Source organism: Mobula birostris, chromosome 8, assembly GCF_030028105.1.
Source record: "Mobula birostris isolate sMobBir1 chromosome 8, sMobBir1.hap1, whole genome shotgun sequence".
Lineage (NCBI taxonomy): Eukaryota > Metazoa > Chordata > Chondrichthyes > Myliobatiformes > Myliobatidae > Mobula > Mobula birostris.
Window position 1 is genome coordinate 95,850,385 of NC_092377.1, and position 24,370 is coordinate 95,874,754.

Genomic DNA, 24,370 nt, shown 5'->3' on the forward strand with positions numbered 1-24,370 from the left:
TAGATGGGGTGGTTTGAGTATCTCAGAAACTGCTGATCTCCTGGGATTTTCACACACAACAGCCTCTAGCGTTTACAAAGAAAGGTGCACAAAATTTTTTTTAAAAACTTCCAGTGAGCAGCAGGTTCAAAGTTCTGTGGGCAAAAGTGCCTTGTTAATGAGAGAGGTCGGAGGAGAATGGCCAGACTGGCTCAAGCTGACAGGAAGCAATAGTGTCTTAAATAACCATGCCTTACAACAGTGGTGTGCAAAAGAGCACCACTTGTCAAACCTTGAAGTGGATGGGTGTCATCTGCACATACACTGAGTGGCCACTTTATAAAATGGCACAGAGTGTGTAATGCCAACTTCACCATGTAAACTTCCTTTGGAACAACACTATGAGATTAATTTTGAACAATTCCACATGACAGAGTAGGACAGAAGCTCATCCAAAAGGCGGCTGTGATTTTCTGGAGTAGCAGAACATTACGTTCAAGTCTCTGAGGAAGTGCTTGTATGCAGTGCTTCAAATCAAAACAAAACCTACCAGAAATCTGAAATGAACAGAAACCAAAACCATTCTGTTCCACTTTCCGCTAATGCTGCCTGCTCTGTTGAGTGTTTCCAGGGGTTTTTTTGTTTTGATTTCTGATTTCCAGTGTATGCAGTTTTTGAGTTATTGTTCATGCTGGATATCACTCTTAACCCGAGTCAGATCTAAAAGTCTGCTCCAGAACCTTTCACTAGTCACCCTCCTCTGCACAAAGCGATTTTTGCCCACTTCAACTGAGCTACTTGTCTCAACTGCCTTTAGATTTACCAGCCATCCACACCTTCCTTTCAAATTTCTATATCACTTCTACTTTGTTAATGAGAGAACTTCTTACAACTTAAAGCTTCTCTCCAAACCCAAATCAATCACCTGAATTTAAGATTAGCTTTGTCACCTGTAACGTCGAAACATACGGTGAGATGCGTCACTTTGCGTGAACAAGCAACACGGTCCGAGGATTGTGCTGGGCGCAGCCTGCAAGTGCGGCCATCGCTAATGCAGCAGGTGCACAACTTACTAACCCCAACCTGTCCGTCCTTGGAATATGGGAGGAAACCAGAGCACCTGGAGGAAATCCAGTCACAGGGAGAACGTACAAAATCCTTACCGGCAGCAGCAGGAATCAAACCCTAACCGCTGGCTGATGGTGCTCTGCCAAACACTACTCTATGGTGCCAACTTTATTTATTAAGTTTATTGAAGTAAACCACCTTTGGAAGCAAAAAAAAAAGAGCAGACTTTATATGACTCTCCTAATGATTTATACTGCTCTTCTCATCAACACAGTAATATAGCTAACGTAAGCACCCCTAGTCTAAATGTCTTTTTTTTTGTTTTCTTTTGGAAAATAGAGAATTAACACAAGTAAAGGGAAAGATTTGGGAAAGGGATAAAAAAAATGGAAAAATTAAGTAAATAAGTACATAGAGATTGGATAATTATGTCTGCGGGCAGGAGCAAGCATGAACAAATTAGGATATAAACACCTACAATGGTTGTTACATAGGCTTATATACAACATCTTGGACCAGTGGAAATGGTCCAGAAGAGTTATATGGAAACTATTATTACCATTTTTCTGAACAACTAATACCATTACTTAGCCTAATAGATTAGAATTACCACAGTACATAATTATCTATTTAAGTGTCTAATTTCCTTTTATATCATCTCAATGTGTACTTAAGAATGTATAAATAATTATAGTTTTATACATATAAAAAAATGGGAAAGGTTATATGTGTGAAAAAGTACATGATATTTGTGAATTCCTTATCCAAATAAAAATAAAATTTAAAAAAAAGGAAGCAGAAGAAAAATGCAAGTAAAATGCTCTTCTTAAATTGTAGGAAAATTCCCCTCCTTCTAAAGACTGTACTGACATGGACACACTAACGTGGAAATACTGTTTCTTTCTCTTGGAGGAAAACCCCAAAATAAGCATGCAGTGTCATCACCATAGGGAAGTAGTGCAGATCAGTGTAACAGCAGGTAGGGCAGACTACCGGCACAGCACCAGTGACACTGGTTCAATCCTGATCACGGGTGTTTCATGTGCAGAGTCTGTGCATTCTACTCCGGATGCTCTAGTTCCTTCCCATGTACCAAACACATGCTGGTAGATGAACTACCCACTTCAAATTAACTCTTCCTGTAGGTGAACGAGAAGAACCTTCTGGAAAATAAGGAGAGGGTTTAAAATGGGACGAGTAGGTAGCTACCGTGGACCTGATGGATCAAAAGGGCTTCCTCTGTGTCATTACGAGGATCCCTGCACTATGGGAAGTGGGACTCTCCAACTCCTCGCCCACAAGTATTTGAATGCTGAGCGTAAAAGAAAGTTGAGTTGAGGGAATTGAAGGAGTTGTCGTGAACTCAAAGGGAAATCGAAGAGAATGAGGATCAGATTTAATATCACTGACGTGTCCTGAAATGTGTTATTATGCTACAGCAGTACAGTGCAATACATACAAGCTATATTAGAACAAGAAACGCATTTACTTGTTGAGATACAACACAGAACAGGCCCTTCTGGCCCTTTGAGCCGTGTCGCCCAGCAACCCCGATTTAATCCTAGCCCAACTACAAATGACAACCAGTATGTCTATGGACCGTGGGAGGAAACCGACCCAGTCACGGGGAAAACGTGCAAAGTCCTTACAGCCGGTATTGTGCTAACCATTACGCTACTGTATGTAAAAACTTAACACATAGTGCAAAAAGAGAACAAAAATAGTGTGGTAGTGTTCATTGTTGATTCAGAAATCTGATTGGGGAGGGGGAGGGGGGGAGGAGGGGGGGAGACAGAGGAAAAAAAAATTGGAAAGTTCCTTTTCAGCATGAGATCCTGACAGCTCTTTATAATTTGGATACAGAAAGGTCACTTCCACTTAAGGGAAGAGTTTAGAACCAGTATTCACTGTTTAAAAATGAGAGGCTGGCCGAGATGTGGTGAAATCTTCCATCTGAGTGGATTGTGCATCTTTCGACTTCTGCCTTCAAGCATGGCAGAAAACAGATTCTTTGAATAGATAACCATTCAGTTGATAAGTTGTTGATAAGCAAAGCGGTGAAAGGTTACTGTGGATTTGCAGGAATGCGCAGATAAGATTACAAATCATCCACAATATTATTAAAAGGCAGGTGGTCGAGTGGTCTACACCACCTCGTAACTTGATTGTTTGTGTATGTTCAAAGAGTAGAACTTAGCATTCTCTCTTTAAGAAGTTCTGCCACTTCGGGGGAAAAAAATACATTGTATAATTGTAGGCGAAGCATTAGTTATACACCATAATTACTGCATGACTGCATCTGAGAACACTGTCAGTTTTTAAACTTGGTGTGAGGAGTACACACTTGCTCATTAATCTAATGCAGAGATGACAAAAAGCAACAATAGTATGCCGTTTCTAGTTTGTAACTCCAGCACTGATCGATTCTTCTTCTTCCAGCGATGGTCTGGAGCTTCTGGTGGTGTTCCTGTTGCCCTGGGTTTTTAAAAAACAGAATGTGGATGCTAGACCCAAGCCCAACAGCAAGAGGTGAATACACCAAGAAGATAGGTTGCACCTGGGGACATCTTGAAAGACTGGCTCAGCACAGGGGATTCTGGCAAGCTGCTGTCTGCAGCCTTTACCCCAATGGGGGGGCGGGGGGCAAAATGAGCTTAATAATTTCCAGCTTTTAGATGTCATTTGTTTGGACTAATAGCAACCAATGCTGTGGTAGGAAGTTTAGTGTTTCAGTATTACATGGAATGTACTGCACAGAAACAGATCAGTAGCCTTTGTGTGTCATGTGAGCTCCACCCACCCTATCAACATACACCTCTAGTTTTACCCTTTTGACCTTTCAAGTACTCCATAGTACACTTGTGTGTCTTGGCCACACACACACACCCCTGCTGAAACTCAGCAAGTCAGGCAGCATCTGTGGAGAGAAACAAACAGCTGACATTTCAGGCTGACACCCTTCACATTTTACCAGCTGTTGTAGCATGGATGAAATCACTGGAGAGACAGAGTCACTGGTAGATGCAAAGCAGCTTCTTTATTCGACACAACAAGGTACAGCAGGCATCTTACGGATGGAGACGCTTTCCACAGAAAGGTCTGCTAGCCCAATGTGGGCTCGATATTTATATGCTAAACACAAAGGCAATCACTACTTAAAAAGTTATAGACAATGCTTCCTATTGAAGCTACATGCAAAATATGTAACTAACTTCATCCTTTCCTTCCGACACCAACATGTCTGGGTTGGTATCCACAGCCTTTAGGGATACAACTCAATCCACAATACATTTATTTGGCATTTAACATAGAAGACAATTAATATTTATAAAGCATAGATAATACTGTCTTCAAAACTACAGCATCTGGTCAAACTACTGCGCCAGAAGCATCTGGTATTCACACCTTTTTAGGAAGCGCATTGTTGTGGACTCAATCCACAGTACTTTGTCAAATAGAAGTCTGGTGGCCAAAGTAATTTTTAAGTGTAAAAGAATCATCTACCCAAAAACTCACTCTAACGCCAGCCTCCAGGTAAAAAGGGTGTCTGTCTCTACTGAAAGTAAGTGCAGCATTTTATTCTCTGTTCCGCATTCCCCTCAAAGGTGGTGGTGAGCAGCCTTCTTGAGCCACTGCTGCCCTTCGAGTGAAGGAACTCCTACAGGACTATTGGGGGAGTTCAAGGATTCAAACCTAGGGATACATTTCCCCGATCACAATGTTGTTCAGCTTGAGGGGGGTTCCCTGTGCCTGCTACCCTCCCCAATTGTAGAGCTCATGGGTCTCGGGGCCTTTATCAGAAGAGCCAGGTGTATTTTGTAGATGTCACACATTGCAGCCTCCAAGCAGTAGTGTCGTAAGGATTGAGTGTGTAGGAGAGTCGATGCAAAGGCATTCAAGATAACTGCTTAACACAAGACCAAAGAGAATGAAGCCATTTTGCCTATCAACTCTGCTCTGCCATCCCATCCCAACATGGCTGATTTGTTATCCCCCACGACGCTACTCTGCTGTTTTCTCCCTGTACCCTTTGACACCCTTACCGATCAAGAACTTACCAACCTCCACCATAAATATATCCAATGACTTGGCCTCCACAGCCGTCTGTGACAATGAATTCCATAGATTCAGCATTCTCTGACTAAATAAATTCCTATTCATCTCTGTTGTAAAGAGATGTCCTTGTATTCTGAGGCTGTACCCTCTGGTTCTGAACTCCCCCACAATAAGAAACATCCTATTTCCATTTTAACCAGGCCTTTCAATATTCAATGGGCTTCATTGAGATCCCCCTTCATTCTTCTAAACTCCAGTGAGTACAGACCCAGAGCCAGATGTTCCTCATACGTTAACCCTTTCATTCCTAGAACCATTTCTCATGAACCTCCTCTGGACTCTCTCCAGTGGCAGCACTTCCACTCTTGCGTAAGGGGCCCAAAGTTGCTCCCAAGACTCCAAATGCGGTCTGACCAATACCCTATACATGCTCAGCATTACACCTGTGCTTTTATGTTTTTGTCCTCTCAAAATGAACGCCAGCATTCCTCACCACCAACTCAACCCACAAGTTAACCTTTAGGGAATCTTGCACAAGGATTCCCAAGTCCCTCTGCACCTCTGATTCCTGAATTTTCTCTGCATTTAAAAAAATGATCCATGCCTTTATTCCTTCTACCAAAATGCGTGACCGTACACTTCCCTACACTATATTCATCTGCCACTTCTTTTTACTAATCTGTCCAAATCCTTCTGCAGGCAGCTGGCTTCCTGAGCATGACCTACCCCTGGTATGGAGCTTCACAAGAGCTACTGGAGCTGCACTTACTCAATCTCACAACTGCTCTGTGCCTCATGGCAAGTCCTTGGGAAATCAGACAAGTAACTGACTGCCTCTGACCCATTCTTGTTCCCATGGTGCTTGTGTGTGTCTAATCCTGTTGATTTTCTGAGCAAACGGCGACCCTGCAGACGCTGAGATGGCGGAGCCAGCCATCTGTGGTTGAATATCAAGCACAGGTGAACCACGTGTGACCCTCGATGCTGGTCACACTCAGTGGGCGGAAGCTCTTCATTATTCTTGACCATTCCAATCCTCAGCTAGACAGCCTTCCTCTTCACCCCCTAACGGGCAAAGCTCACTATTTTTGGATGCATTTCATGATTGTTCATTTTCCCCAAAATTTGGTACCTGGTAATGCAGGAATGAAGAATCAGAGACACTATAAAATATATAGGAGCAGAACTAGGCCATTCAGCCCATCGAGTCTGCTCCTTCATTCCATCATTCAACCCTAATGCTGACTTATTATCCCTCTCAATCCTGTTCTCCTGCCTTCTCCCACGAACCTTTGACACCCTTACTAATCAAGAACCTACCAACCTCTGCTCTAAACATATCCAATGACTTGGCCTCCATAGCCACCTGTGGCAATGAATACCATAGATTCATTGCCCTCTGGCTCAAGAAATTCATGCTCATCTCTGTTCTAAAGGGACATCCTTCTCTAAGGAGGCTGTGCCCTCTGGCCTTAGACTCTCCCCACTATAGGAAATACCCTCTCCATGACCACTCTCTCTAGGACTTTCAGTATTCAGCAAGTTTCAATGAGATCCCAGCTCATCCTCATCTTTCTAAATTCAAGTGAGTACAGACCCAGCGCCATCAAACACTCTGCAGACGTTAACCCTTTCATTCCGGGGATCGGTCTTGTGAGAACTCACACACACTCACAATACTAGAGGAACTCAACTGGCCAGGTAGCATCTATGGAAAAAAGTACAGTCGACTTTTCAAGCTCAGACCTGTCAGCAGGACTGGAGAAAAAAAGATGAGGAGTAGATTTAAAAGGTGTAGGGGAGGAAGGGAGAGAGAAACACAGGGTGATAGGTGAAACCGGGAGAGGGGGTAAAGAGCTGGGAAGTTGATTGGTGAAAGAGATACAGGGCTGGAGAAGGGAGAGTCTAATAAGTCAGGACAGAAGGTCATGGAAGAAAAAGAGGGAGGAACACCAGTGGGGACTGATGGGCAGGTAACAATATAACGCGAGAGGGAGGAAAAAGGCATGGGTAATGGTGAAGAGGGGGTGGGGATAGACAATACTGGAAGTTCAAGAAATCGATGTTCATGCCATCAGGTTGGAGGCTACCCAGATGAAATACAAGGTGCTGCTCCTCCAACCTGTATGTGGCCTTATCACAACAGTGGAAGGAGCCATGGATGGACATATTGGAAAGGGAAGTGGAACTAAAATGGGTGGCCACTGGGAGATCCCACTTGTTCTGGCAGATGGAGCGTGGATGCTCGGTGAAGCAATCTCCCAATCTACGTTGGGTCTCATCTATATACAGGAGGCCACATCAGGAACACCAAACACAGTATACGACCCCAACAGACTCAAAGATGAAGTGCCGCCTCACCTGGAAAGACTGTTTGGGGCCCTGAATGGTAGTGAGGGAGGAGGTATAGGGGCAGGTGTAGCACTTGTTCCGCTTGAAAGGATAAGTGCCAGGAGGGACAAGAGAGTTGCATTGGGAGCAATCCCTGCAGAAAGCAAAAAGTGTGGGGGACGGGGGAGGGAAAGATGTGCTTGGTGGTGGATGTTGGAGATGGCAGAAGCTCTGGAGAATTATGTGCTAGATGAGGAGGCTGGTGGGGTGGTAGGTGAGGACAAGAGGAACCCATCCCTGTTGGAGTGGCGGGAGGATGGGGGGGGGGAAGGGGGGGGCAGACATGCATGAAATGGAAGAGATGCGGTTGAGGGCAGCATTGATGGTGGAAGGGAAGCCCCCTTCTTTGAAAAAGGAGCACATCTCCTTGATTCTGGAATGAGAAGCCTCATCCTGAGAGCAGAGGCAGGGATGGTGTCCCCTAAATCCTCCCCAATAGCAGCACACCCTTTCTTAGTTAGATAACAGGCTCAAAACATTGACCATAATAAACTTCCAATAATTACCCGCAATTGTTTTAAAATAAAGGAAATGCAAAGCTATTATATTGTTGTAAAATCCAGCAAGTTCACCAATGGATCCCGAGTGGTCTTGACAGATTCAAGCTCTTATGAGAGAATCTAGAAATAGGATATTACTGCTTCAAGATGGGGGCGGGGGGGGGTTCACTTTTTTAAAAAAATTTACGAACAGTGATGAGGCAAGTTTTTCCATTCTCTGAGAGTCAAGAATCTTCCTTGAAGGACATTGGAAATAGTCTTTGGATTTAAAGCAAATGTACATAGATTCTTGATAAGCAATGGGTAAAAGGCCCGTGGGGTGGGATGGGGGGATAGGAATACAGGGAGGAAGCTTCAATCAGATTGGTGAAGCACGATCAAGAGGGCCGAGTGGCCTGCTACTGCTCTCAATCCGTATTTAAGCAATGAAGTTTTTAGAAAAACTCAGTCCTCACCTCAATACCTCCCTGGATCATTAACCCTCACCTCCCATCAAGTGACTGAGCAAGGCATGCCATTTATATCAGGTACACAAGATGGCAGAAGCAGAAAACAACCACTATCAATACTTTACAGGCTGATTGAGCACAAACAATGTGCAGCCTTGCTTTTCCAGAAGGCACAAATCTTAGAGCTTAAAGATGATGTGCTTTCCTACATTTTATTTTAAAAATTGCAAGCTTTCCCCCTTTCCCAATAGACTTCCAGCCAAGTCTGTACGCATCATAAAAGTGGAGATTGCACAAAATCAGCTTTAGAGGGATTTCAAAACTCTGGAATTCTAGACAAGTTACCTACTGTTCCCAATGAATGATGATATATGTGCATTCAATTCCATTCCTTAAAGCCAATAAGCCTGTTGCCACTCATGTGACCCCTGGGGTGGTTCACTATTACATTAATTGTGCGGCTTCCTCACCCAACCCGGCCCCTCTCCGTCCTGTAGTGAATGAAACCTACACTGTGGTCCTTCCCCACCGAGCCCTTGCAGTGGCTGCACCAGGTTTCCGTGCGTCCCTCAGCACGGAGCCTGGAATGTGCCGGTCGGCAGCATACAGAGGGACTTACTAAAACTAACCACGAAATGCCTTTGTATATTATTAGTTACCTCTTCATTCAAAATGCAAATTTGTGGGTTTCCTGCCTGAGGGATTCCAAACCGGGTTGAGTCACGTATATAACCTGCAAAATTGCCACTCAGCACAAAGTCTCTGCATCAGCCTCTAGGATGAGGGTTTCTTTTTCCACTGCTTTGGTAAGAGAGCAAGCGAGGGAGAAGAGAGAGAAAAGAGCAAACACAAGAGGAGAATGAACCCTGCGGTGATTTCAGATTAGCAGTTGTAAACGTCAGCAAACTACACTCAGTGGCCACTTTATTAGATACTGCCCGCACCCAGTGAAATGGCTGGTGAGTGCATATTCACAGTCTTCTGCAGCTGTAGCCCACCCACTTCAATCTTCGGTGTTCAGAGATGCTCTTCTGCACACCACTGTGTAATGCATAGTTGTTACCGTCACCTTTCTGCAGCTTGAACCAGTCTGGCTATTCTCCTGTGACCTCCCTCGTTAACAAGGGGCTCTCGCCCACAGAACTGCCGCTCACTGGATGGTTTTTGTTCCTTTGCTCCATTCTCTGTAAACTCAAGACTGGCCTTTATCAACCCTTTTTGCTCCAGAGGAACCTTGAAATTATTTTCAGGTCTCAGGGGCCACCTAGGTAAAAACTATTAGACCTACAACTCATGGTACTTAGCGTGATCAGTACTTGTAAATATAATAATCCAAAAATAATTGTCAATGCTCTTTTGAATAGAGGATGAACAACAAACAGGTAGTTAAGCTTAGTTTATCTTTCCTGAAATTAATCTCTTTCTTTGCCTTTCATAAATTTTAAAAACTCATAAGACAAACATAATAAATTTCTGTTAAATAACTGGCATAACCCAAAATGGGATTTGATCTTTCTAAAGGTAGGCTTGTTAGATTTTACTTAAATATAGGTTGTAAGTTGATTTTAATTAATGCTATTCATAACATGAAAATTTATTGACAAAGGTGAACAGTGAAATTACTAAAAATACAATATGAATAAAAATATAGTCCAAGACACAAATTTATACAAGATTTTGAAAGGACATTTTCTTACTAAGTGACATGATCAGGATCAAATATAGGCTTAGCATGTGAAACCTGTGCTTGTCTTTTGCTGCACAAATACTCATTTCTGGGTTGAACTTGAGATAAGCACTCAGGGATTTCACCTTCAACTGAAACAAGACGATTTCTGTCCTTGTTCTTGATGCTTGTTAAACAGGAAAAAGCTTCTTCACACATGCAAGAAGTTGAAAACTGCAGCAAAATGTTTATTGTTTTCTTACGAATGGCAGGATACTCTTTTTTCACAGAAATCCAGAAATGTTCAGGGGCAGGTCAGTAAATCTCAGTTTGAGTGCATGATCAGACTGCAGCTCATAAAGTTCTTCCACTTCTTTCAAAGTCAAGTTCTCAGGCTGAGAACAGCCTACTATCCTCCCCTCCATGCAATACAGCACTCACCAATTATCTACGGCTTCCCCCATCTCGCATCAAAAACTGAGAATGGACTCAATATACTGCGCACTGCCATACTGGACTGACAAGGTTGTAAATGGGGCTGTTCAGTCACTGTCCAGCACCGCGAGCACTAGCATCACGCGGTTCAAAAAAATGATGCTTATTTTATTTTAAATCATGAAATATCATGGAACTCCTAGCAACCTGTCACAGAACCCTAGGGCTCTGTGGAACCCCGGCTGAGATGCCCTGCTCTAGACACTGTTGTACGTAAAAGTCCAAGGAGATCAGCAGTTTCTGAGACACTCAAACCACCCTGTCTGGCACCCACGGTCAAAGTCACTTTGATCACATTTCCTCCACGTTCTGATGTTTGGTCTGGACAACTGAACCTCTTGACCGTGCCTACATGCTTTTATGCATTTACTTGATTAGCTGATTAGATAATTGCATTAAAGAGAAGGTGTACAGTTGTACCTAATTAAGTGACCGAGTGTAGTTGCACATGTAACTTTGCAGGCTGGGTTAGCAGGGACTTCCATCAATCCACTCTTATTAACTCTTTCCAATCTCATTCATTTCTTCTTCCACCCTGGCACACCCCAAACTTTAATCTGAACCAGCTGCCTCTCCCGCACTCAGCCCGAGCAGCAGCTTTGAAACCAGTTAACCTTACACAGGTAACTATTGCCACTAATTACCCACCCTGCAAGAGTAAGAAGTTCCTCTTTAATTATATTTCTTTGAGACACAATGGTAAACAAGAGCTCCCTCAGCTTCTACAGGTGGACAGAAACAGCACTGTTTGATAGTACTGGTCTAGGCCAACACAATGCTGAAAATAAAAGGATTGCCTGGACTTAATTTCATTCCATATGTGTACGAGTGTGTCTCCACTAAATCATTCAGAATCTTCCCCACCCAGAAGCCCTGAGTGAACTAAGAGATCCACAATCTTCTGCGGGCCATATTGGTGGTGTTCAGGGCTGGCCACCCAGGGAAGTACAAGAGATCCAGGTAACACCTCCAGAAAGCCATCTCACATGCAAGAATTAAATTTACATCAAAGAGGGATGCTCGACAACTATGGCAGGACCTGAATGCCATCACCTCCTACAAGGCAAGACCAAGCAACAATGATTTTTTTGCTTGCTTTGACCAACAGAACATGGAGGCACCCTTGTGAACCCCGCAGTCTCTGACAACCCTGTGAACTCAGTCTCTGAGGCCAACATGCAGGCATCTTGGCTGGGTACTGAATAACTGACTGGAATGCTCACGGAGATCTTTAACCTCTTGCTTTGGCAGTCAAGCAGGCTTCAATTATACCGGTGCCCAAGGAGAACTTGGTAACCTGCCTTAGTGATTATCACCCAGTAGCACTTATATCTAGAGTGATGAAGTGCTTTGAGAAATTGGTCATGAAGCATATCAGCTCTGGCCTGAGAAGTGACTTGTTCCCGCTTCAATTTGCACCACAACAGGTCAACAGCAGATGTCATTTCATTGGCTCTTCACTCAGCTCTGGAATATCTGTGCAGTGAAGATGCATACATCCAGACGCTCCTCATTGACAACAGCTCAGCATTTAACACTATCATCTCCTCAAAACCCATCACTAAACTCCAAGAGCTGGGCCTCGGAACCTCCCTGTGCAACTTGATCCTTGATTTCTTCGCTGACAGCCTCCAGTTGGTATGGATTAGCAACATCTCCTCCACGCTTATAACCAGTACGGGTACACCACAGGCTGTGTGCTTAGCTCCCTGCTCCGCTCACTTTACACTTATGATCATGCAGCTAAGTACTTAGCCACACAATCGTAAGTATAAAGCAAGTAGAGCAATGCACATTTAAGTTTGCTGATGACACCACTGTGGCTGGTTGACTCAAAGACAGTAATAAATCAACATACAAGGAGATTGAGAACCTGGTTGAGTGGTACCACAACAATCTCTCACTCAACTCTCAAAGAGCCAACTATCAACAATTATCAGAAGCCAATGGTCAGTCCATAAACCAGTCATCATTAGGAGAACAGAGATGGGAAGGGTCAGTAGCTTTAAATTCCTTGGGATTAACAAATCAGATGATCTGTTCTGGGACCAGCAAGTGTCAACACAAAGACGGTATTACAACACTTTTAATTTCTTGCAAGTTTGCATACACTTGTCATGTTTGTCAAATATTTACAGGACTTTTATAGATACACAGTGGAGAAAATCCTGACTGGTTACATCACGGCCTGGCACTAACACGAACTTGTACAGGACCCTCAGCAGGATCAGGAGCAGTTGTTACCCTGTGGCCATCAGGCTGCTGAACCAGTGTGGATAACTTCAATTACCATGACCCCAAACTGATTCTGTGACCTACAGGCTCACTATCAATGATTCGCTACTACTTTTGTCCTCATTATTTTATTTGGACTCCCCCCCCCCCGCCCTTCTTTTGCTCATTGACTGTTTGCCAGCCTTTGTTTAAGTACAAGTTTTGTGAAGTTCTATTCAATTTTTTAGTTCCTGTAAATGGCCGGTGAGAAAATGGATCTAAAGATAATATATTGTAACATATACATATGTTGATAATAAATTTACTTTGAGTTTGCTATATGTGGCAGCTACATTACAGTTTGCAACTATGCTTCCCAATGTTGTTCAGCACATTGGGGTGTAATGAACTCCAAAGTTGCTGTACGAATGTAGCTCTTTTGTCTTTATATCAGCAGAGATTTGGTTGAGACTAATCTATCCTAGCAGTATCTTAGTGCAGAGATGTGGTCGCACATTAAACCTGCTAAATTTAATGATGGGAGTTATGATGGGAGTATAATGCAGAATTTCTTTTTAGTAGGGGTTGCTGGAATGAAAAATACTCCCCAACTGTTTTGTGTGGGCTCATCACCCATGCAGGCCAGTAAAATGTTCAAAGTAAACTTATTACCAAAGTACATTTATGTCACCATTTACAACCCTGAGATTCATTTTCTTGCGGGCATACTCAACAAATACAACAACTGTATCGATGAAGGGCCCCATTAACAGGGCAAACAGCCAGTGTGCAAAAGGCAACAAACTGCAAGCAAAATAGTAACAATAAATAAGCAATAAATATCAAGAACACGAGATGAAGATCCTTGAAAGCGAGTCCATAGGTTGTGGGAACAGACTTAACTAGGTACCTCTTGTACCTGATAAAGTACCCACTGAGTGTGTCACCAAAAGTATGCACAAGAAATCTGGACCTCTGGTTTCTTCACCAATCCCAAGGCTCAGTCCTCCCACTACAGTATTCTGTTGGCCAGGGAGTATTTTGGGATCATGAAAACCTTGGGATAAACCCAAAACTTCCTCTCACACGCCCCACTCCCCTTCTCGTTTGCTAACAAGTGTTAAACTCAGAAAAGCACAAACAACAAACACCTTCCTCGTAAAAAGGCACAAAGACTTTGAAGGGAGAAACATGGACTGCTCAGTGTAGCCTCCAAGCTGACTGCATGAACATCAATTTCTCCAACTTCAAGTAATTTTTCTCTCCTCTCCCTTCTCTTCTTCTATTCCCCCATTCTGACATTCCACTCATCCTTTTTCTTCTCCTCGCCTGCCCATCACCTCCATCTGCTGCCCCTCCTCCTCCCCTCAGTTTCCTGTCCTATCAGATTCCTTCTTCTTCAGCCCTTTACCTCTTCCACCAATCACCTCCCAGCTTCTCACTTCATCCCCCCCTTCCCCACACCTGGTTTCCCCTTTTACCTGCCAGTTTGTGACCCTTCCCCTCCCCCCACCACCTTATTTGGGATTCTACCCCTTCCTTTCCAGTCTTGGTCCAAAATGTAGAGTGTTTATTAATTTCCATAGATGCTGACTGACCTGCCCGAGTTTCTCCAGTATTTTGCGTGTTACTCTCAACTGCTCAAAGATGTAACTAACAGCCCTGTTGCATTTTCCAAGCTACGTGCACAGCCAAGAGTGGGAGTCTAAATAGTCACAGCTATCTACGTTAACTGAAGCTCTTAGCATGGGTTCAATGACAGTAACTCACCTCTAGGTTAGAACACTCAGGTAAAAGTCCAAAGCTGAGGGAAACCAGTACTGACCAGTTCAGCATACTGCTAGGCAAGTAGCTGACATAATCAGAACGACTGATTTAAATCAACAACGACTGCACGCCCAGATAAGTGTGAGGTGGTTCATTTTGGTAGGTCAAATATGATGGCAGAATATAGTATTAATGATAAGACTCTTGGCAGCATGGAGGATCAGAGGGATCTTGGGGTCTGAGTCCACAGGACACTCAAAGCTGCTGCGCGGGTTGACTCTGTGGTTAAGAAAGCATACGGTGCATTGGCCTTCATCAATCGTGGGATTGAGTTTAAGAGCCGAGAGGTAATGTTGCAGCTACACTGGACACTTGGTCAGACCCCACTTGGAGTACTGTGCTCAGTTCTGGTCGCCTCACTACAGAAAGGATGTGGAAACCATAGAAAGGGTGCAGAGGAGATTTACAAGGATGTTGCCTGGACTGGGGAGCATGCCTTATGAGAATAGGTTGAGTGAACTCGGCCTTTTCTCCTTGGAGTGACAGAAAGTGAGAGGTGACCTGATAGAGGAGTACAAGGTGATGACAGGCATTGATCGCGTGGATAGTCAGAGGCTTTTTCCTAGGGCTGAGATGGCTAGCACGAGGGGACACAGTTTTAAGGTGCTCGTAAGTAGATACAGAGGAGATGTCAGGCGTAATTTTTTTTTAATGCAGAGAGTGGTGGGTGCATGGAATGGGCTGCCGGCAACGGTGGTGGAGGCAGATACAATAGGGTCTTTCTTAAAAGACTCCTGGATAGGTATATGGAGTTTAGAAAAGTAGAGGGCTATGGGTCACCCTGGGTAATTTCTAAGATAGGGACATGTTCAGAACAGCTTTGTGGGCCGAAGGGCCTGTATTGTGCTGTAGATTTTCTATGTTTCTAATACAACCATACTGGTAAGAAATTTAAGCTATTTTCCACCCATTGAAGTCCCATCGTAGGAAATGGCACACAAAATCATTTCAATGATGGGGCAAGTGAAGTTGAGTGGTTTGTGACATTGGATCAGAATTAGGCCATTTTGCCCATCGAGTCTGCTCCAGCATTTCATCATGGCTGATCCTATTTCCCTCTCAGCCCCAATCTCCTGCCTTCTCCCCTGCATCCCTTCCCTGGCCAGTCAGGAATCCATCAACCTCTGCCTTAAACATACAGAAAGACCTGGCCTCCACAGCTGCCTGTGGCAAAGAATTCCACAGGACCAAAGTTATCCCCTTTGTTTCAACAGCCTGACGGTTGAGGGGTAATAACTGTTCCTGAACCTGGTGGTGCGAGTCCTGAGGCCCCTGCACTTTCCTCCTGATGGCAGCAATGAGAAGAGAGTGTGACCTGGGTGGTGGGGGTCCCTGATGATGGATGCTGCTTTCCTATGACAATGCTCTGTGTAGGTGTGCTTGGAGGCAGGGCAGGCTTTACCCATAATGGACTGGGCCATAGCCATTACTTCCCATAGGATTTTCCATACAAAGCATTGGTATTTCCACAGCAGGCTGTGATGCAGCCAGTCAATATACTCTCTGCTACACTTCTCTATAAAAGTTTGTCAAAGTTTTAAGATGTCACGCCGAGTCTTCACAAACTCCCAAGTTAGAGGCGCTGCAGTGCTTTCTTCATAATTGCACTCACATGCTTGACCCAGGACAGGCACTCCAAAATAATAACACCAAGGAATTTAAGGTTGCTGACCCTCTGAGGAAGACTGGCTCATGGACCTTTGGTTTCTTTCTCCCAGGTATTTTGATAATAAATCTGAACTTTGAACTAAAGATGTAGGGCAGAGAGAGAATGTTTGAGCAAAGAGCTGTGGGAAACTTCTCCCCAAACCTGCTGTAACCAAGCAAACACCTTAAAGTAAGAGATCGATGAACTTTGGTAAGACAAGATACAAACTATTGAAGGATATAGAACTATGTGCAAATACGTGGTAAATACAAGAGATTCTGCAGATGCTACAAATCCAGAGGAACACAAACAATGCTGGGGGAACTCAGCAGGTCAGGCAGCATCTACGGAGAGGAATAAAGAGCCGACGTTTCAGGCTGAGACTCGTCAGCCATGATTTAAGCAAATGTCTGGATCAACGCAAGGGATTGACAAGCCTCCTTGTATCCTACATATTTATTATTGATGGGCATTCTTGCAAGAAAGACCGTCAACCAAGCTATTAATCTCAATCTATAAGCACTAAACAATCGTGTAAAGGAGAACGCTGGAAACAGGAGGTCATCCAATCCCCGTGCTGCAGTACAAGACTGACCTTTTACCTTTGTGCCACTTCCTGAACTAACCCCATTTCCATAGTTCCCCTTAACACTCCAAAACCTAGCAATCTCAGTCCTGACTATACTCTTGGGTCGAGAATTCCAATTATTTGTGGTGACAAAAATTTCCTCTCATCTCATTCCCAAATGAGCAACTCCTTACTTTTGAGACAGAATCTTTATTTATTTACAGATTGATTGAGACAGCATGGAACAGGCCCTTCTGTGCCTTCGAGCCCTGCCACCCAGCAATTGCCCCAGTTTAACCCTAGCCTGAACACAGGACAATTTACAATGACCAAATAACCGGTACATCTTTGTACCGTGGGAGGAAAGCCACGCGGTCACAGAGAGAACATACAAACTCCTCACAGACAACAGTAGTGTGGAACAGCATGAAAGACCAAGCACGGACGGAATCGAAGCCGTGGGGTCCAGGCACCAGCCGTGACTGAGCACGACCTGTGGATGGAGATTTACAGCCGAAGCAAAGCGGCGAAGTCCGACGTAGCCAAGTGGCAGAACCTACTGTTCGTATGGAAACTTAAGCACCGAGCCAGATTCAAAAGCTCAAGTTGAGGTACGGGCCAGCTCAGGTTACTGCTCGAAGCTGCAGACCCAGAGGTTCAGATGGAGACGGGCCAGACTGAAACGCTCAAGGTGCCAGAAACGTCAAGTGTCAGGGCCCAAGGCAGGGTACGGACAGATTAAGATCGCTGCTCCATGGCACCTACTCAACTCCGCGCTGACCTACGGGACTCTCTACGTGAACTTCAGTTCAGAAACATCATTTGCTTGTGGTTACTGATTGCATGATGCATTGTTTTTCTTCAGTGCACATCGGGTGTTTGAATGCCTTTTTGATGGGATATTTTATTCTTTTCATTTCTTATGGGCATGATGTGCTTTTCTTTATTCTCTGCACACTGGGTGTTAGGCAGTCTTTTTTCATATACATGGGGTTTGTTCTTGGGTTTCTCTGTTTCGTGGATGCCTCAAGGTTGTATAATGTACACGTACTTTGAAAATAAAATACACTTTGAACTTTAGTATGGTATATTTTAAATTAACTCACAGGGACCACCATTGCAGTTCATCAGACAAGCAAAAAGCAAATTTCAAAGCTATTTCGTCAAACAAGCCGAAAGCTAAATTGCGTAATTTGGCTTCCAGCCAGGTCCAATCACTTCTGACCTGACTTAGACATCCACACAGGTAGGTTTACTCACAATGTTTGTCCTGAGTGACACCTGTGAATGCAATGCCTGGGGTTTGGAATAACTTGTTCCTCAGTACGGCAGCTGCAGAGTTCACAGAAACCTAGGCGGCACGATAGTGCGCGTGTCACACTGTATTGTACAGTGCATAGCAGTTAGTGCAAGCGATCACAGACTGGGGTTCCATTCCCGCCACTGTCTTTAAGTAGGTGATACGTTCTCCCTGTGACTGTGTGGGTTTCCTCCAGGTGCTCTGGTTTCCTCCCACATCACAAGCACGCATGGGTTGGTAGGTGAGTTGGTCACTCAGGTGTATGTGGGCTGCGTGGGTCGGTAGGTGAGTTAGTCACTCAGGTGTATGTGGGCTGTGTGGGGTCGTTGGGCTGGAAGGGCATGTTACTGTGCCATATCCCCAAATAAAAATGAAAAAAAAGGAAGCATTAATTTCTTGCACCTTGCTGGCCAGAGGCTTTGATATGAACATAAAAGGGGCAACACGGTGGTGTAGTGATTAGCACATCACTTTACAGCCCATAAGACCAGGGTTCAATTCCCATCGCTGCCTTTAAAGAGTTTGTACTTCCTCTCCGCAACTGTGTGGGTTTCCTCCCCCCCACCTCACAAAGACGCACGGGTTAGGGTTAGTGTTAGTGAGCTGTTGGCTCTGGGAGTGTGGTGACACGCAGGCTGCTCACAGCACAATCTTTGCTGATTTGATGTGACGTTAAATGGCAGTTTTCACTATGTTTCAGTGTACATGTGACAAACAAAGCTAATCTCTCTAGTAACACACAAAATGCTGGTGGAAAGCAGTAGGCCAGGCAGCATCTACAGGAAGAGGTACAGTCGACGTTTCGGGCCAAGACCCTTTGTCAGGACTAACTGAAAAAAGAGATAGTAAGAGATTTGAAAGTGGGAGGGGGAGGGGGAGATCCAAAATGATAGAAGACAGGAGGGGGAGGGATGGAGCTAAGAGCTGGAATTTTGATTGGCAAAAGGGATATGAGGCTGGAGAAGGGAGAGGATCATGGGATGGGAGGCCTGGGGAGAAAGAATGGGGGAGGGGAGCCCAGAGGATGGAGAGCAGGCAAGGAGTGATTGTGAGAGGGACAGAGAGAGAAAAAAAAGAGAGAGAAAGGGGGAAATAATAAATAAAGTGATGGGGTAAGAAGGGAGGAGGGGCATTAACAGAGGTTAGAGAAGTTAATGTTCACGCCATCAGGTTGGAGGCTACCCAAATGGAATCTCTCTAGTCTCTCTGTTGAAGGTTGATTCAGTGCACCTGGCCATTAGATAGATAGATAGATGGACATACTTTATTGATCCCGAGGGAAATTGGGTCTCGTTACAGTTGCACCAACCAAGAATAGAGTATAAATATAGCAATATAAAACAATAATTAAATAATAATACGTAAATTATGCCAGATGGAATTAAGTCCAGGACCAGCCTATTGGCTCAGAGTATTACTTCTCCAAAACTCCCAAACCACCCTCTCAGGTCCATACAAAATGATGGCACGTTATAGGGCAGGAGTCTTAATAACTACTTTTAACAAAAGTTGCAACTGACTGGGGTTTTCCCTGCTCGACATCAGTGACTGAACTACAAAGGTACTTCTCGGTTGCAAACTGGGTCCAAAAGTCTGAAGCTCCTGAAAGACTTTGTACAAATCCAGATATTTCATTTGCCATGAAGCAGGACTTGCTTTTCACTAAGTTAAGGGTACCACACTAGCGTAACGGTTCATGTGATGCGATTACAGCTCAGGGAATTCCTGAGTTCACAGTTCACTTCCGGCACTGCTCGAAAAGAAGTCGATGAGTCCTCCTTGTGGAATGCACTGGCTTTCCCTGGGTGATTCGGCTTCCTCCCACAGTCCAATGACGTACCGGGCAGGGGGACTGGTCACTGTAGGTTGTCCCATGAGTACGTTAGAGCTAATCAGTTTTGTCAGGGGTTGCTGGGACAACGTGGCTCAAAGAACCTATTCTGAGCTGTGTCACTAAATAAATAAAGCTGAAAAGATATTTTGGAAGCTCTACAAAATCCTACTGGAGCTTTGTGAGCCATGTAGATTGTTATTTTGCCGTACAGCTAGAACTCTGCAGGCTGGAAAACCAACCGGTGTGGATAACTTTGATCTCCTCAACTCTGAACTGATTCCACTATCTATGGACTCACTTCCAAGGACTCCACATCTCATGTTCTCAGTGGTGTTTTTTTTAAATTATTTGCAGAGTTTGTCTTCTTTTGCTCATTGTCCATCTGTGTGTGGTTTTTCACTGATTCTATTGTATTTTCTGTTCTACTGTGAATGCCTGAAAAAAAATTCAATCTCAAGGTAGTATTTGGTGACACATACGTACTTCGAGAATAAATTTACTTTGAACTTCAGTTCAAAGAAAAGAATGGCTCTGGGGAAGAGTACAGAAAATATTTTCTTACTTTTAGAAATATCTGATTGCCTGCAATATGCCCTGGAATTGATATAAAGGAATTCTTTATAAGCAGTAGGGGACAAGGAAATACATTTAATGATTTAACCATATTATTTAGTGCAAGATCAGGTGGTGAACATCTTAATTTATGTACCAGTTGTTCCCTGAAATGACGGAGGTGAAAGAGGGGTTTCCTCCAGGCCATCCTCTCTGTTACCAAACAGGAAGGACAATACATCAAAGAAGCAATCAGGCTCACGGCTCCAGGGTCAATCTCCCATTCTCCGGATCAGTTCCCCATAACTACATTTGTGTTCCAACAATCCCCCCTTCCCCTCAGTACTCCAGTTTCTTTCCACGGATGTTAAATTGGCTTCTCTCGATTCTCTCCCCCCCACCCCCCCACCATCAGGTTTGCTCTGTCATTCCATCATGGCTGATTTATTATCCCTCTCAACATCTGCCCTCTACCCACGATTGATGCCCCTACTAATCAAGAACCCATCAACCTGTGCTTTAAATATACCCAATGACAAGGGCTTCACAGCCACGTGTGACAATGAATTCCACAGATTCACCACCCTCTGGCTAAAGAAATTCCTCCTCATCTCTGTTCTAAAGGGACATCCTTCAATTCAGAGGTTGTGCCTGCTGGTCCTAGACTCCCCCACTACAGGAAGCATCCTCTCCACATCCACTTTTTCTGGGTCTTTCAATATTCAATAGGTTTCAGTAACGTTCCTCCCCCTCACTCAGTCTTCTAAACTCCAGCAAGTACAGGCCTGGAGCCACCAAACATGCCTCACTCATCCCTGTCATTTCTGGGATCCTTTTCTTAGTGCAGAAGGATCTTCTCGTCTGGGGCCAACAGAGTGCAACAGAGTGGCAGAGCTAGTGGAGTGATTTCCCCACCTCTCCCACTGGGTCAGGGACCCTGGCCTCAGGTGTGCCCTGGGTGGAATTTGCATATTTCCCTGTGTCCACATGGCTTCCTCCGGGTGCTCTAGTTTCCATCATCCCAAAGACGTGCAGATTGGTCGGTTAACTGCCCAGTGAAACTGCCCCTGGTGTGTAGCTAAGGGGTAGAATGCAGGGGGGGGGGGGGAGGAGATGTGGGGATAAATATTCTGAATGATGTAGGATTACTGCAAATGGATGGCTGATGGTTGGCATGGACTTGGTGAGCCGAATGGCCTGTATAACACTTGATGAGGTCAACGCGCATCACAGTTACCATCACCAACAGAACCTGAAGCCATTGCACCAAGGGGTTTGCAAATTGTCAAGGCATAAAATAAAAGACAGAGGATAACAGAATCCTACTGATTTGCCTGGTGAATGCTAGTAAAAATCAATGAAAAGTACCATAATAATTTTTAAAAAGTCCAATTAAATCAAACAGTACTCAACCAATGCCTTTAATTTTACTAAGGAAATTAGTTGTGTGATTACACTCTCAAAAAAAAACTTATTACTGTACACGAGACCATGTAATAAAATTCTGCTTCGCCTCATCTCCATGCCACGCCAAAAAAAACTTCAACTTTTGCTAACAGTTACAGTGGGCAGGGACTGACATCTGCACCCGGCGTTAGGACCATGCGGTACCTCTCTGCTAGATGCGAGTGACACCGTAATAAGTAAGATGAGGCAGTTCCTGAGTGGTCAGATTTCAGTGCCGGATCCTCACTGTTTCAGGGAGCCAACGTGTACACACATTCCTCAGTCTGCCCCCTCGCAAACCGTTAGCTGATGAAAATAGGCTCTGCATAATGTCTTTATTTGTTTAAAAAAAAAATCAGGGAGACAATCTTATGAAGTGTAAATATATTCGTGGAAAGGGAGGGGAGTAACAAAATTAAAAATGTATTTATTCTTAATGTGCCAATAGTGAATGAAAGATTATTCTCAATAAGGCTTTTTTTTAAAAAAAGGAATGTCAGACAGATGCACCTTTTTCACACTCAAAGTTCAGTCCTAGTTCCCTCTAAACCTACGATTTTCCAGATGGAAAACCATTTCTATTACAGTGAAAACACTGCCCGATGCTTTCGCCATATGTAATTTCTCTGAAGCATTCAGAAGGAAACTTTTCCTCAGTAAATGCTGCTTTGGTTCCAATCCCTCTCCACCCTCTTCCCCCCCCCCCCGGTATTCTCCTCTAGATTTATTGGTATTGTCTCTAATTCACCACCCGTCATATTTATTGTGGTCTAAAACATAAATTGAAACTGCAATTTTCAACCATAGATGAAAGCACTTCTTTAAAAATTGTGCAGAATATCACATTGCGTGGGTCCTTTTTTTTGGCAAGGTAAACATTAACCAATGGCTCAAACAGAAGAAAAGTCCTGCAAAAATCGCTACTTCAAAAAGGACAAGTTTTAGTTCGTCTGAAAAGTCCCATTTTAATTCTTCAGTCTCGATTAAAATACCTGTGATGCACAACCACATGCAACATTTATCTTGGCGGGGGGGGGGGGGGAAGAGAATCGAAGCTCCAGGTTTTAACAAAAATATCTGTTCAATTTTAAAAGTCAGTTACAGTATCTAGTCTCAATTCTCCACCCCTCCAAACAAAAAATCAGATTCATTAAAAGTTACTTCATAAAACTGTTGCACACAGTTGATCTAACCTTTTGACAGGTCTTCTCCTTAAACCATACACCAACAAACTTAACCCGACTTTTCCTCAAAATATAAAAAAATCCTTTTTTTTATTTAACCCTCCCCCCAAATAACACAAGGCACAGTTTGCTCTGCCAACCTCTCCAGCTGCCCACGTATGCGTTGTGTATTTAAAAAGAAAGAAAATAAATCGGTATCACCAGTGATATAGCCAAGATCAAGGCTGTGGGGGTGAAGTCAGAGACGGGAGGGGGGGGTGCAGTGGTGCCCCTAACAAGCCGATATCCCCCTAACCCTGTCGAAAGGGCACAATGCCTGCATTATTCTCCATAAAGCCTTCTTACCTCAAACGTGATCAAACCTCGAATCTCCCTCTGCCTCCTGGGGTGTTAAACACAGTTGTTGAGCAGCGCTGACCGTGCGAGAGAAGCAGCTATTTTGTATCCTTCAAGCCCCTTTCTTTCCCCGACTGCTCTCTCGCCCTCCCTGCCGATGTACAAGGCGAAGTGAGCCCCTGCGCCTTGGAGTCGTGGCACTTTTCTCCCCGGCGCTGGCAGCCAGCCCACCGAAGCCCGTCCCTTTCCAATCCATCGCCAGCCGCCATTGGTCCGACTGCGCCACACGGAGGAGACCTCGGCCAATAGAAAGCCATGATGAGACAATGTGATTGCTTGGTGTTGTGGGGGATGTAGTTTCCGTTTCGCTCCGCTCCGGGAACGGAACGGAGCCCGGATTCCCTCGTGGGGTCGGCTCGGTGCTACCACGGCGGCACGACACTTCCCAACTCAGCGCTTCCAGCCTCTTCAGCAGCAAGCAAAAGGGGGGAGAGAGTAGCAGCTGATAAAATAGCAAGGTTTTTTTGAATTAAACTGTCATTTTCTGCATAGAACTCTCCCGGCACTGGTGCATTCTATCTGAAATGCATGGGCAAGATTCAGATTTAGACAGTTCAACGATCACTCGGACCGAATGACAGATTTTTACCCTGGTTTAAAAATCTTCAGTTGTGAGTGGAATACCTTCCTCTTAAACGCTTCTGCGGGTTTTTAAATGGACCTATAGTAAGAACTAATCCTAATGACCGCCAGCGTTGATTCCAACGTTTGACAGCTTTAGATTTTATAAAAGGCTGGCTGCGGGTTGTGCAGGTGTTTGCAACATGCTATTTTGACTGGCAACATCAAAACGAGCG

At 44.3% G+C, this 24,370-nt stretch overlaps 1 protein-coding gene across 7 annotated transcripts in view; it reads right to left on the bottom strand.

The window, feature by feature from the left end:
- LOC140201504 (ribosome-binding protein 1-like) overlaps nt 1–23,727 on the bottom strand; it is a 151,875-nt gene extending 128,148 nt beyond the window's left edge. For 2 of the 7 annotated variants that reach the window (XM_072265719.1, XM_072265717.1), the window contains exon 1: nt 23,523–23,725. The gene's annotated coding sequence lies outside the window, so the exon portion shown is untranslated. Of the gene's footprint in view, nt 1–23,522 lie in introns of all 7 variants that reach the window. The other 5 variants (XM_072265715.1, XM_072265718.1, XM_072265713.1 and 2 more) reach the window with 4 other exon arrangements.
- Between the last annotated feature and the right edge of the window lie 643 nt (nt 23,728–24,370).